The 11,365-nt window shown below is 40.2% G+C and overlaps 1 long non-coding RNA gene across 1 annotated transcript; it reads right to left on the bottom strand.

The window, feature by feature from the left end:
- Nucleotides 1-1,678: 1,678 nt before the first annotated feature.
- LOC135264490 (uncharacterized) lies at nt 1,679-10,323 on the bottom strand. The gene is made up of 3 exons (XR_010332703.1): nt 10,013-10,323; nt 3,781-3,827; nt 1,679-2,146 (listed from the first exon to the last, which is right to left on the bottom strand). It is a non-coding gene; the product is annotated as an uncharacterized LOC135264490 (long non-coding RNA).
- Nucleotides 10,324-11,365: the final 1,042 nt, after the last annotated feature.

Below are 11,365 nucleotides of genomic sequence, written 5' to 3'. Positions count from 1 at the left end.
ATAGACAACTGCTAAACACAGGTTCAGTAAGGTACAATACTTATTTTGTACAGCTATTTCTAGCCAAGAACACAGTTCACACATTGAACACTATTCTGACCTAACCTCTGCAAAGCCAACTAGGCAGAAGAATAAGCTACAGTATTAGGACAAATACAAATTATCAAAAAAGTGCTGGGATGGGGCAACATGTAGCAAGTGTCATGAAAAGGGGGGGGGGGTTCTAATAAAAGAGTGAAATATACAGCGTGGTGGTGGTTAGTCTAGGTATAGTCTGAAGAGATGAGTCTTCAGGCCACGGTGGAAGATGGGTAGTGAGGGGGAGGTTTGGAGAGGGACGGGGAGTTCGTTCCACCACTGGGGAGCTAGGGTGGAGAAGCTCTGTGATCCCTTTGGGCGGGTGGGAGGGGTTACAAGCCGCCCTGCTGCCGCAGAGCGGAGTGGTCGAGCAGGCACATAGAATTGAGTCATGTCCTGCAAGTAGATGGGGGCTGTCCTGTTGGCAGCAGTGTAGGCAAGGGTCAGGGCTTTGAACCGGATCCTGGCGGCGACCGGTAGCCAGTGGAGTGATCGCAGCAGAGGAGTGACGTGGGAGAATTTGGGAAGGTTGTAGATGAGTCGGGCAGCGGCATTCTGAATCATCTGTAGTGGCTGTATGGCACAAGCTGGCAGGCTTGCAAGGAGAGAGTTGCAGTAATCAAGGCGAGAGGTCACCGTAGCCTGGACGAGCAGCTGGGTGGAGTGCGTCGTCAGGCATAGTCGAATCCTTCTGATGTTGTACAGAAGGAATCTGCAGGACCGTGATGTTGCCTTGATATGCTCCTTGAGGTCCAGTTGGTCATCCAGGACCACCCCCAAGCTCTTGGCAGAGTGAGAGGCAGTCACTGTGGTGCCATCAACCGTGATTGAGTAAGGAGGTCTTGCACGGGAAGAAGAGCAGCTCAGTTTTGTTGAGGTTGAGCTTCACATGGTGGCTGGCCATCCAGGTGGAGATGTCAGCCAGGCAGGAAGAGATCTTATCATTGACCTGTGTGGCCGAGGGGGGGAAAGAAAAGAAGAGTTGTGTGTCATCTGCATAACAATGATAGGAGAAGCCATGTGAATTAACTGAACCAAGAGATCTGGTGTATATGGAGAACAGCAGAGGACCCAGTACAGATCCCTGCGGCACTCCCATAACAAGTGGATGAGAAGCAGAGGCAGACCCCTTCCAGGTGACCTGGTAGGTCATATCTGCAAGATAGGAAGTGAACCAAGACAGGGCAGTCCCGGCGATTCCCATCCCAGCCAAGGTGGAGAGGAGTATTTTATGGTTTACCGTGTCGAAAGCTGCAGACAGGTCAAGAAGGATCAGGACAGAGGAGAGGCGTGAGGCTCTTGCAGTGGCAAGTGCCTCCGTCACAGCTAGGAGCGCAGTCTCAGCCAATTAACAGGGAGATGAGCAGGTAATCATATATGAGCCAGGCAAATATACCATTTGGCCAAGATGCACAATTAGTGATTATATCCCATACTCCAGATGGTACAATATAACAGGACTAACCTTGTGCTGATTGGTGGAGAGGCATATCTGTCACCACTTCCAACCAGTGTCAGCTCAATAACAAGAACCACAACTTCAAAGAAGACCCAGTAGAGCACAAGGTAAGATGTAAAAACAAGTTTATTGTACAGCACAACAGGGAGTTGTATATATCCTAAAGTTGCTAAAAGCATAGATACAAGCTCAGTGTTATACCCCAGGTTGCAGGGTAGCCAGTGGTTTGATGCAACCCATGACAGAGTGGCAAATGGTCCTCCTTTCAAAGTCTGTCCTCAAATCCCTCAAAGATGTTCTGAAGTAGGAATTGGGGTAATCACTGACTATCTTTACAACTTTACAACCTTATCCAAAATCCTTTTCTATAACTGAGAAGTAACACAGGCTACAGCTGGTGATCTACCAAGCACTGTATCTTTTTAGTAATGCTGCTCCACGACGGTCCTCTGCATCCTCAACAACAGGCACCCCTCAGTCTGGTAGCCAGGCGATGTCCACTTGAGTCCGTCTCCTGAACAAGATTGTCTGGCAACAGCGTGCATCTCCTCTTCAGTGCATCTTCTGACCAGGATCTCCGCAACGGGACCATGACGTCATTCTCTCCACCTGTACGGGAGACAAATGCAACAGCACAAAAAGTAAAATGAAACACAAAGCATCAAAAATTCTGGGACTTTATTATTATTACTACGGCTACATTATTTTATAAATTAAGTTCTTTTGTTTTGTTAAATTCTATTTGCCCTTTCATTTTTACACTCAAATTTTCCTGTTCCAGGTGCCTTTCCTGTGAAATTCAGCCATGTGTGTGCATTAGTTGAACAAATGCAGAGAGGAGCAAAACTATGTTCTTAGAATGAGGGCTGTAAATAGTTCTACAGCAATTAATATCTGCAAAGCTAGGCACAGAATTTTACAGAACATCAAAAAAGAAATGCATGTGAAGCCATTTGTCCCAAACATTATAATGCCCTGAACTAGGGGGACGGCATACAAAAAGTTCCGTAGTTTCAACAACATTGTGTCACTGTCCCAATACTTTTGCATTTAACTATATACACACAATTATATTTCACTATCAAAAGGTATCTTGTGAACCATAATAAAAATTAAGAAAACTGAAATGCATTAGGTCAGTAACATGATAATAATTCTCTTGAAGTTAATTCATATTCCTTGCTTGTATCACCACCACAATTTCCTTCAAGTATTGCAAATAACAGCCGTCTTCAAGTCATCATCAGACAGAACCTCCACCACTGGCTTTGACATCCCATACAGCTATTGAAGAGGCTGATCATTTGGGATCGAACTCGTATTCTTGGAAATCTTTCTTGCCCTTTGATGTCTGAAAGTGTTTTACGAGTTACTGGGAACTGGCCAATTTATAGACTAAACTGTCAAGGCATGAACAACAAATCAGAAAGATTCACTTTGAACCTCTCAAATCAGAGCTCTTTTGTGAAAGTGTATCTTTCTTCAGGATATGTTTAAATCAGGGGCTCACTTCCTGGAATTGACTTGTTTTTCTGTTTTCAGACACCCAGGAAAACAGAAATATTCTTTTCACTTTTTTAGACTTCAAATGGTTTCTCAATGAGCAAGGTAGCAGATAACAAGGCGCACTTCTACTAACCAGCATATTTATTTTTCTTTCATTTTTTTCTTCTCTTATGACAGCTTCTCTTAAGTGATTCACTGTCTTCTTGGTACTTGTTATGTATTATTGCTTAGACTTTACTGAGATACATGACATTAGTTCGAACTAAAACGTTAGTGGAACTAAAACATTGCATGCAATTTTCAAAATAGCCCCCAGGTCTCATTGGATTTCTCACTGGAGGATATAGCTTGACAGTCTAGACTCTTTATTTTATGGATAGTTAATAATATCCCTACTCGTGTGGCTTTTGTTTTGGACAGGAAGCTCATTTTTCTTGTGAATGACAAAATAAATGAAATTACGTCAATAAATGGCAATGAAAAAGCTAGAGGGCCCTGGGTTTGAAAGCAAGAAGGTCCTGGGTTTGAATCCCAACCAGAGCTTTTCTGTGTGGAGTATCTATGATCTCCCTTGGTCTCCATGGGTTTCCCCCGGGTATTCCAAATGTCTCAAACCAAAGACATGCAGGCTAGGTTAATTGGAGAATCTAAATGGCCCCTAAGTGTGAGTGTGTGAGTGAATGGTGTGTGTCCTGTGATGGATTGGTGACCTGTTCAGGCGACCTGTGCATGATTACCTCTTGCCCAATGCCTGCTGGGATCGGCTCTGGCACCCCTTGCTACCCTGTTCAGGAATAAGCGGGATAGACAATGGATGGATGGACATACACATTTTTCTGTTCAGAAATGGTTAATAAATAACAATAAAGTAGAAGTAAAGTTTTATTTATTTAAATATTTATTGATGTGATCCTGGTCATAAATCATGAATGTAGTTATGAAAAACCATATTGAAACAATGTCTGCCTGTGTGTAATGGCAGTGAACATTCAGAACACTGCAGCCCTGCGCGACGGGCGTACATCCGTTAGCCAGTCATTACCCCTCTGCTGATATCCCTCCACAAATATGTCATGGCTAACAGCTCATTTGGCTGACATGCCTTTCCTGGAGACGTGCAACGAGCGTCAGCTAACGCGAACTTCACTCCCTTGGCCTTTCCCCCTTCTATCTGGGCCTTTTGCTAAATTGGCTTTCGGAGAGCCAAAGCTGGTCTTTGATTTTAGGAATGCGTAAAAAGGTCACACATCTAAACAAATGCCAGCAATGCCAAGGTCTATTTCTTTTTCCCTTTCTTTCCTTTTTTCTCTCAATCCATTTTTCTCATTCAAACATGTGCACTGTATTCAAAGCCTAGAGATGGGTTTTTTGAGACAGGAGGCCTGCCTAATTAAATGACCAGGATTGATGGTTTGGCTCACGCTTTTGAACAGTCTCAGATACTGGTGAGACGTTGCTGGCCATCTCAGGCTTCAGAGAGGGGACTGGCCTCTTTAACTGTCTCATTAAAGAAAAAAACTATATGAATAGCGTTAATCATTCAATCTTTCTTGCTGAGACTGTATAGATTGTGGCTAAATGTCAGTCAGCCAAGACGGAGGCAAAGGCATACAGAATAATCCACAATAACCTCATTAAAGTGGTGCTGATGTGAATTTGACACATTTTTTGAAAGAACATTAGCTGTACTTAAGCTCTATATCTTAAAGAGCTTGAATGTAGATATCTATCTCTATAGGTTCATTCCTAGTTCAAGTTCTGTGTTTATCATAGAAGCTTGGTTAAAATTTGTAAGGAAGGGAAACTGAGCTTCCTGCAGTTGAGGGCTTATGTAACAATTCCAGTTCACTAATCTAAAGAATTTCATAACCATTTTTCATGGGGTATATTAGGGGGATAAAACAGATTTATGAAACCATTATTCACTTGAGATGGGAGAGTGAGTTTCATGAACTGGCTGATAGGTGGTGCTGCTATTTGCTTATTTATTTTATTTTCATGTTATCCAGAATAACATTACATAGCTTACATTCTTTAAATTTCATCCATTTATACAGCTGCACATTCTCTGAAGCAGTAATTCAAGTACATTGCCCAAGAGTACCATGAAAGAGCACCACCTGGAAATGAAACTTAGAACCTCTGAGTCACAATCCCAGTTTCCTCACAATTATTCCACACACTACTCCACTGCAATATCAATCATTAAAAATATGATCTGGTTCAAAAAAGTTAATACTGGTACATCATAGTGCCATTCTATGTGGCATAATAATAATAATAATCATAATAATAATCATAATAATAATCATAATTTGTTGATTTAAAGGGAAATGAAGGTTGATGTGTTTTTTTTCTCCTTCAACCCTATATAAAGCTTTTATTACAATAATTGACTGTATACTGCACAGCATTGGGAAAAGTACCCAAAACCCATGCTTAAAGTAAAGCAAAAGTTAATGTAAAGACACCTTACTGGAAAATGACTCAAGTAAAAGTGAGTCATGGATTCTAATTTTACTTCAGTAAAAGTACCTGATATTAAATGTACTTAAGTATCAAATGTGAATGTGCATCCAGAAAACAAAGCAGCAAGACCTTGTTTTGCTTTAAGATTTATTACGTTTTTTTTTTTTTTAAGCTAACTACAGGAATATAGTGAGTAAACCTAGATGAACATAACTGTACACAACCATAATATAGGGACATCAGGACAGAACAGCTTGAGTGGATTAGAATTCAGTATTTAACAAGAAAACATTGAGACTTTCAGCCAGGGCAGGGAACACTTTTAGCATAGCAAAATTTTTTAAAAATGTGAGTAAATTAACTACCTAAAATTATAAATGATGCTGTTGGATTGCAAAAAGACTCTGATCGAATGAATTGTAACAGTGTTATCCTCATTCTGTGATTAGCAATCCTCACCTTCCCTCCCTTCCTGACGTACCTCTTCCAGTCCCCCTTCATTCCTTATTCCCTCCATTCTTTCCTTCCTTTCCATCCACCCTCCAATTCTTCTCCAGTTCCTCTGTTCCTTCCATTCCTTCCTCCATTATTTCCTTCTTTACTCCGTTCTTCAATTGTTCATTACTCTTTTCCTCCATTCCTCCTTCATTTCATTTTATTTTGAAGCAAGTAATGAAGATTTTGTTTTGTTATAGTTTTTGTTAGGATACTTCTTCTTCTTCTTCTTCTTCATGCTAAATTTTCACCCCTTTCCCATGCTCAAAAACTTATGAAATGTGGCAGGCATGTCCGGTATGGCTGGCAATTTATAATGTACTTTCAATTTAGCAAATATGGCTGAAAAGTCCCAAAATATGCTTATGGCCACCAACTGCAATGATACTTCAGGGGATGATTAATAACCATAGTGTGAACAAGCATGTGCAGGCATGTTGTGTGATGCTGTATTATGGCATCTTGGCAGATACTTGCAAAATACTAATTTGCATAGGCTCCAGAAGACCAAATTGTACAACATTTGACAGGAATCCTCAGAGAGCTTCCCTCCAAGCGTCCCCCTCAGCCCAAGAAAAAATGAACAAGAAAAAATTGTGGGAAATATATTTGACCATACCTCCTGTAAATGGAGCAACTGTTCAATTTTGGGATATATGCAAATTAAAAAGGGACCAATGGAGATCATGTGTACCACATTTTGTGCACCTACCGCCCAAGGTGGCACTACAGGACCACTTCAAAATTGCAATGTTCAAATCATTATTGCAGATGTACCCTTACATCAAATCACACCAACATTGTTGTGGATGATATTTGGATTAGGTTTGCAATCCATGACAAAGTATAAGTTATCTCATAAAAAACACGTTTTCAACGTATAAAAATGCCAAGTTACTCACACATACAAGACATACACCGTCTATAACTCATTCATTCAGACTGCCAAAATCCAGGCCTGCCATTAAAAGTATTGATATCAAAATGACGCCAAGTTACGGTACTACAAACAATATAGGCTATCTTGCCTCACCGAAATTTAATAACATATATTCCAAAGCAATGCTACCCAATATTTCCTCAATTCTTTCAAGTCACTTTTTTAAAAATGAGATATTTCTTTTTGCAAAGCGTTTTATTACGAGAGTGAGAAATGCGAAGGGACCCTGTAAGAAACGGTTGTGGATTATGGCCATCCTTGTGTGAATTTGTACAGCCTGATGAGCGTGTACCGTTTAGCAGTTTCGGTTTGCTATATATGTAAAACAGTGGCTGTGACAAAGGGTGTGGTGGCGTAAGTGTAAACGCATCAGAAAAGGTGAAATATGGCCAGTGTATGTAGGCTACTCACGGATTTGATGTGCATCCAACGAGCCTTGATTGACAAAAGAATCAGCAAGCCCGTAGAATTAGAGCTGCCTAGGTCGCAACTTGTGTACCCTTCTGTCCTGCTCCGTTGTCTGTTATTTCGTGAAGATGCACTTTTAGTGTTTGTAAGGTTTATAAGGCATTTTGATAGGCTTATCTGCAGGTAGGAATCCTCTTTGCTGTTATGTTAAGCTAGAACCGGAAAAGTTGATAGTGGAGAATAGGAGCAGACGCATATGAGAAAATAACAACAGTGTGAGATAAATTAGGCGAAATGATGAAATTGCGTAGTTGAAACAATATGTTTTTAGCAGAATGGGCATGTAGGTGAAGGTTGACATGATCACAGACTATAGTGCGAAGTAAATGAAGTGACCATGAGTGAGCTTAGTTTCCTTATCAAATGGTATATATAACAGTCTGTATTGAACATTAGTTGTTCAAGTGGAGGGTTAAATAACGTGTGAAATCTATTACACTGATGTGTTTTTCTTATGTTCAGTGCTAGTAGTTATAATTATGAGTGAATCATGATTTTGAATGTAATGTTTTAATGCGGAGTTGCAGAACGTACATACGTAGTAATTGTTTGTATGTGGCTAGATAGAGAACAGGGCGAGGTAACATGAATGTAGAAACGTGGCGTTTGCTGATAAGAAGGTTTTGTACGGTAGCCAAGTGAAGAAATATAGTTAGTAGAAATGGCACAGTGGTGAACTGGTGTAACTTTTTAATAAAAGGAATACATTTGCCGTCATGAAATGCATATGGGTGGCCGTGAGTAAGTTTTGGTAAAACAAATATAAGCGTAAGAAAACGTTAGTGTAAAAGAGGAAATGAGGCGGGATTCAAGCCTTAAACCGGACGTTTACCAGTCTGTGACTTCGTTAGTGCAGCACCATGCCATAGCTATGCAATGCGTGAAATATCATTAGCAAACCTGCCGGTGGTTTTAAAGAAGAACACAGGCCAGTAAGCACAGAAGAGCTCCCGTTGAATCCATATGGCTTAGCAATATTGTAGCCGGTTAATAACTGAACGTACAGACGGTACGTCATAATGCAGTGCATACGTTCGGTGAACGGCGGGTAGATATGGTGCAAAAGCAATAATTGATAAGTAGTAGACAATTATTAGTGATGGTCGAAGCAGGTTAAAGAAACGTGTTCCTAGCTGGGCTTGAACCTACGACCCCGTGTTCCCAAGACTGTAACCTTGCCCACTAGGCCACAAGTGGACTAGCTGTTTAAACTGGAAATGTTTCAGAGTAAAAAGGTATGGGTATTTTGCGTGTGTATGCGCGTTTTTGTTTGGGTCGTGTAGGTGAAGATTTGGCTGGTGTCAGTGAAATGTCCAATGGGGAGACATGTTGTTAGTGGGATAGGCGGCAGGAAAAATAAGAATGAGAAGAAGAAGAAGAAGAAGAAGAAAGAGAAGAAGAAGAAGGAGAAAACACAAAATCCCCTTAGTTTGGGGCTTTATTGTGTGGACATGTGAAGTTGTTTATGAAATCTGTCTGTTGAAATGGGGTACTCTCGGTGCTGTATAGGTATGGGGCATGCCCCCGCCAAGGCGTAACTTGGTGGGATGGCATACCTGCCATCCCAATTTAATTTTCACCCGTTGAAGGAAATGTGCTATATAAATAAAGTTTTATTTAATTTCACATTTCCTAACCATTTTGTTTTTATTATATTTACAGAGATGTTGATCAGGAAACACAGCCTAGTTCACCACTAGCTAAGAGGCCACGCAGGCGTTGCAAGAGTACACCAGTCTCATCTTATCTTCCATGCAGTTTACTTCAATAAATGTTCTAAAATCAAAAGATGTCTTTGTTTCTGTCTTCTAAATGGCTCACTGAGTCTTTGTCTTAGTGGTGGGGAGGCATGTGGCCAGGTGTGAGTAGCCTACTTAGCTGGCAAGTCCTCCCTCCCAATGCATATTCATTACAGAAAGGCCATTTGCCCTCCCATTCTCACCTGGGTTTGAAAAATAGTAGTCACAACACTAACTTTTAGCAATTTATTTTATATTTCTCATTGGATTTGCTAAAATATTTTGTCATCTTTTGATACCCAAGACCCTGATGAACACATTTCAGTGATCCAAAACCTTATTCACTATTGTTTAGTGTGTTTTATTACAACATTCCTGTGCATGTTCAAAACTACTGTTTACAGTTTGTGTGTTTTTAGAGCAATTTACAATCCACATATGAGTATGACCTACTTACTGCTGCCATATTATTGTAGCTGAGTTTGTGCTGAAAACAGAGATATGAAACACTTTGGAATCACTGCATATAAAGTTGATAAAATTTACACAAATGTCAGAATCACCAGTGTGCCTCATTTTACCCTCAGACCCAGAGGGTTAAGTCTGTTTGATTCTGAAAGCCCTTTTTCATTAATTAATTTTATTTGAGGTGGAGCACAATCTCTGCATTGAATTTCACAACTAAATGATGTGTTCATATGAAAGCCATTACTGAGGCTAAAGATATGAAAAGGCAGACCAGCGCTATGGTGATAAAGATTCCGAACAAAAGGAAAATGTAACCAATTTTCAACAGTCTTTTAAAAATTTCTTAAATGAGAGGCCTCATACAACAAGCAAAGTGACATGATGTCATACCGTTGAGTCAATTTATTTACTCTCTGTGTCAGGGTTTTGGCGGGTTAGGACCCAAGTGCAGAGTAAACGCAGGAGGCTCAAAAGGTAGGTTTAAACAAAAGGCTTTACATCAAACAGGGAACAAAAATTATGCCACGACGGGCAAAATCCAAAAAACTCAAGAATACTAGAAACAGAAAAACATGCCGAGGAACTTGAAACACTAGAAAGACTGGAAACGGGAAAACATGCACGTAAACTCGAAACACTCAAAATACTCAAACTGCAGGGAACTCGAAAAAACTTGAAACGCAGGGATCACACAGAAGGAAGACAACAGTAGGATCCAGTACCCGACTCAGGCAGACAAAGAACTTAAATACACAGGGGGCTAACAAGACACAGGAGAACACAATGCACAATCAACAGAATAACAAGACAGATAACGAGACACAAGTGAAAACAATTATTTAATAAGTGCACACAATAAAACAATCAAACACAGGAGAAAGCAATAAGACCAATGAACACGAGAAGTGATGAAATGTCGCATAACCGTGACACTCATTGTTGTTCCTGTCTTCTGCGTACATCAAATCTTTTTGTAAAATGTTACCTAGCTTATTAGCAACTAGCCAGTAAACTTGGGCAGCGATTGTCACATCATCTGTCAGACCCTTCAGTTATGGAATTCAGTTAATGACATTATTATAATATATATAGTTATAATACTAGTTTTTATTATACACACTTAAAATGATTTATTTACTTACTTATACTTACTTACTTTCCAAAAACAGACAGTGTAAAGTTACTTAGCAGATGCCCTAACCCAGTATGGCTTACATTCATGCAACAACAGATCCCCACTGAAAAGTCAACTCTTCTATTCACAAAAGGGGCTTGATGGGCAGTGCGTCACTAGGGGGGCGTGGGGGGTGCGGACCACACCAGGTGACACCATCAGAGGGGGAGACACCAAAATAGTTTTTTTTTTTCCAATGTGCCCAAATCAACAGAAATAGTTTTTTTTTTCTAATGCGACGGGTTGAAACAGCTAGTTTCTCCAACCCTATTGGCCACTTGATGGGGTTACTTCTATTCTAGTTCTAATAGCTACCAGTGTAAATCAATCTTGTCATATCATATAAGAGTACATGACTTTATGCATACAGTTCTTGGTTATTTAGCTTCTATAGATATAGAACATGTGCGTAATGTATAGAAATATTTATTTTTATATTGAATAGACATACATTCTGGTTTAATGGTCCCTTGGGGAGATACATATATCCTGCTTGGTTGGGGATGTCTAACACATCAAGATCTCAAGATGAGATGGAGTTAAATTGCATTGGAAAGATGGGAGATCAC

Source organism: Anguilla rostrata, chromosome 10, assembly GCF_018555375.3.
Source record: "Anguilla rostrata isolate EN2019 chromosome 10, ASM1855537v3, whole genome shotgun sequence".
Taxonomy (NCBI): Eukaryota; Metazoa; Chordata; class Actinopteri; order Anguilliformes; family Anguillidae; genus Anguilla; species Anguilla rostrata.
Note: the sequence above shows the minus strand (reverse complement) of the source record. Positions and strands in the feature narration are given on the sequence as shown.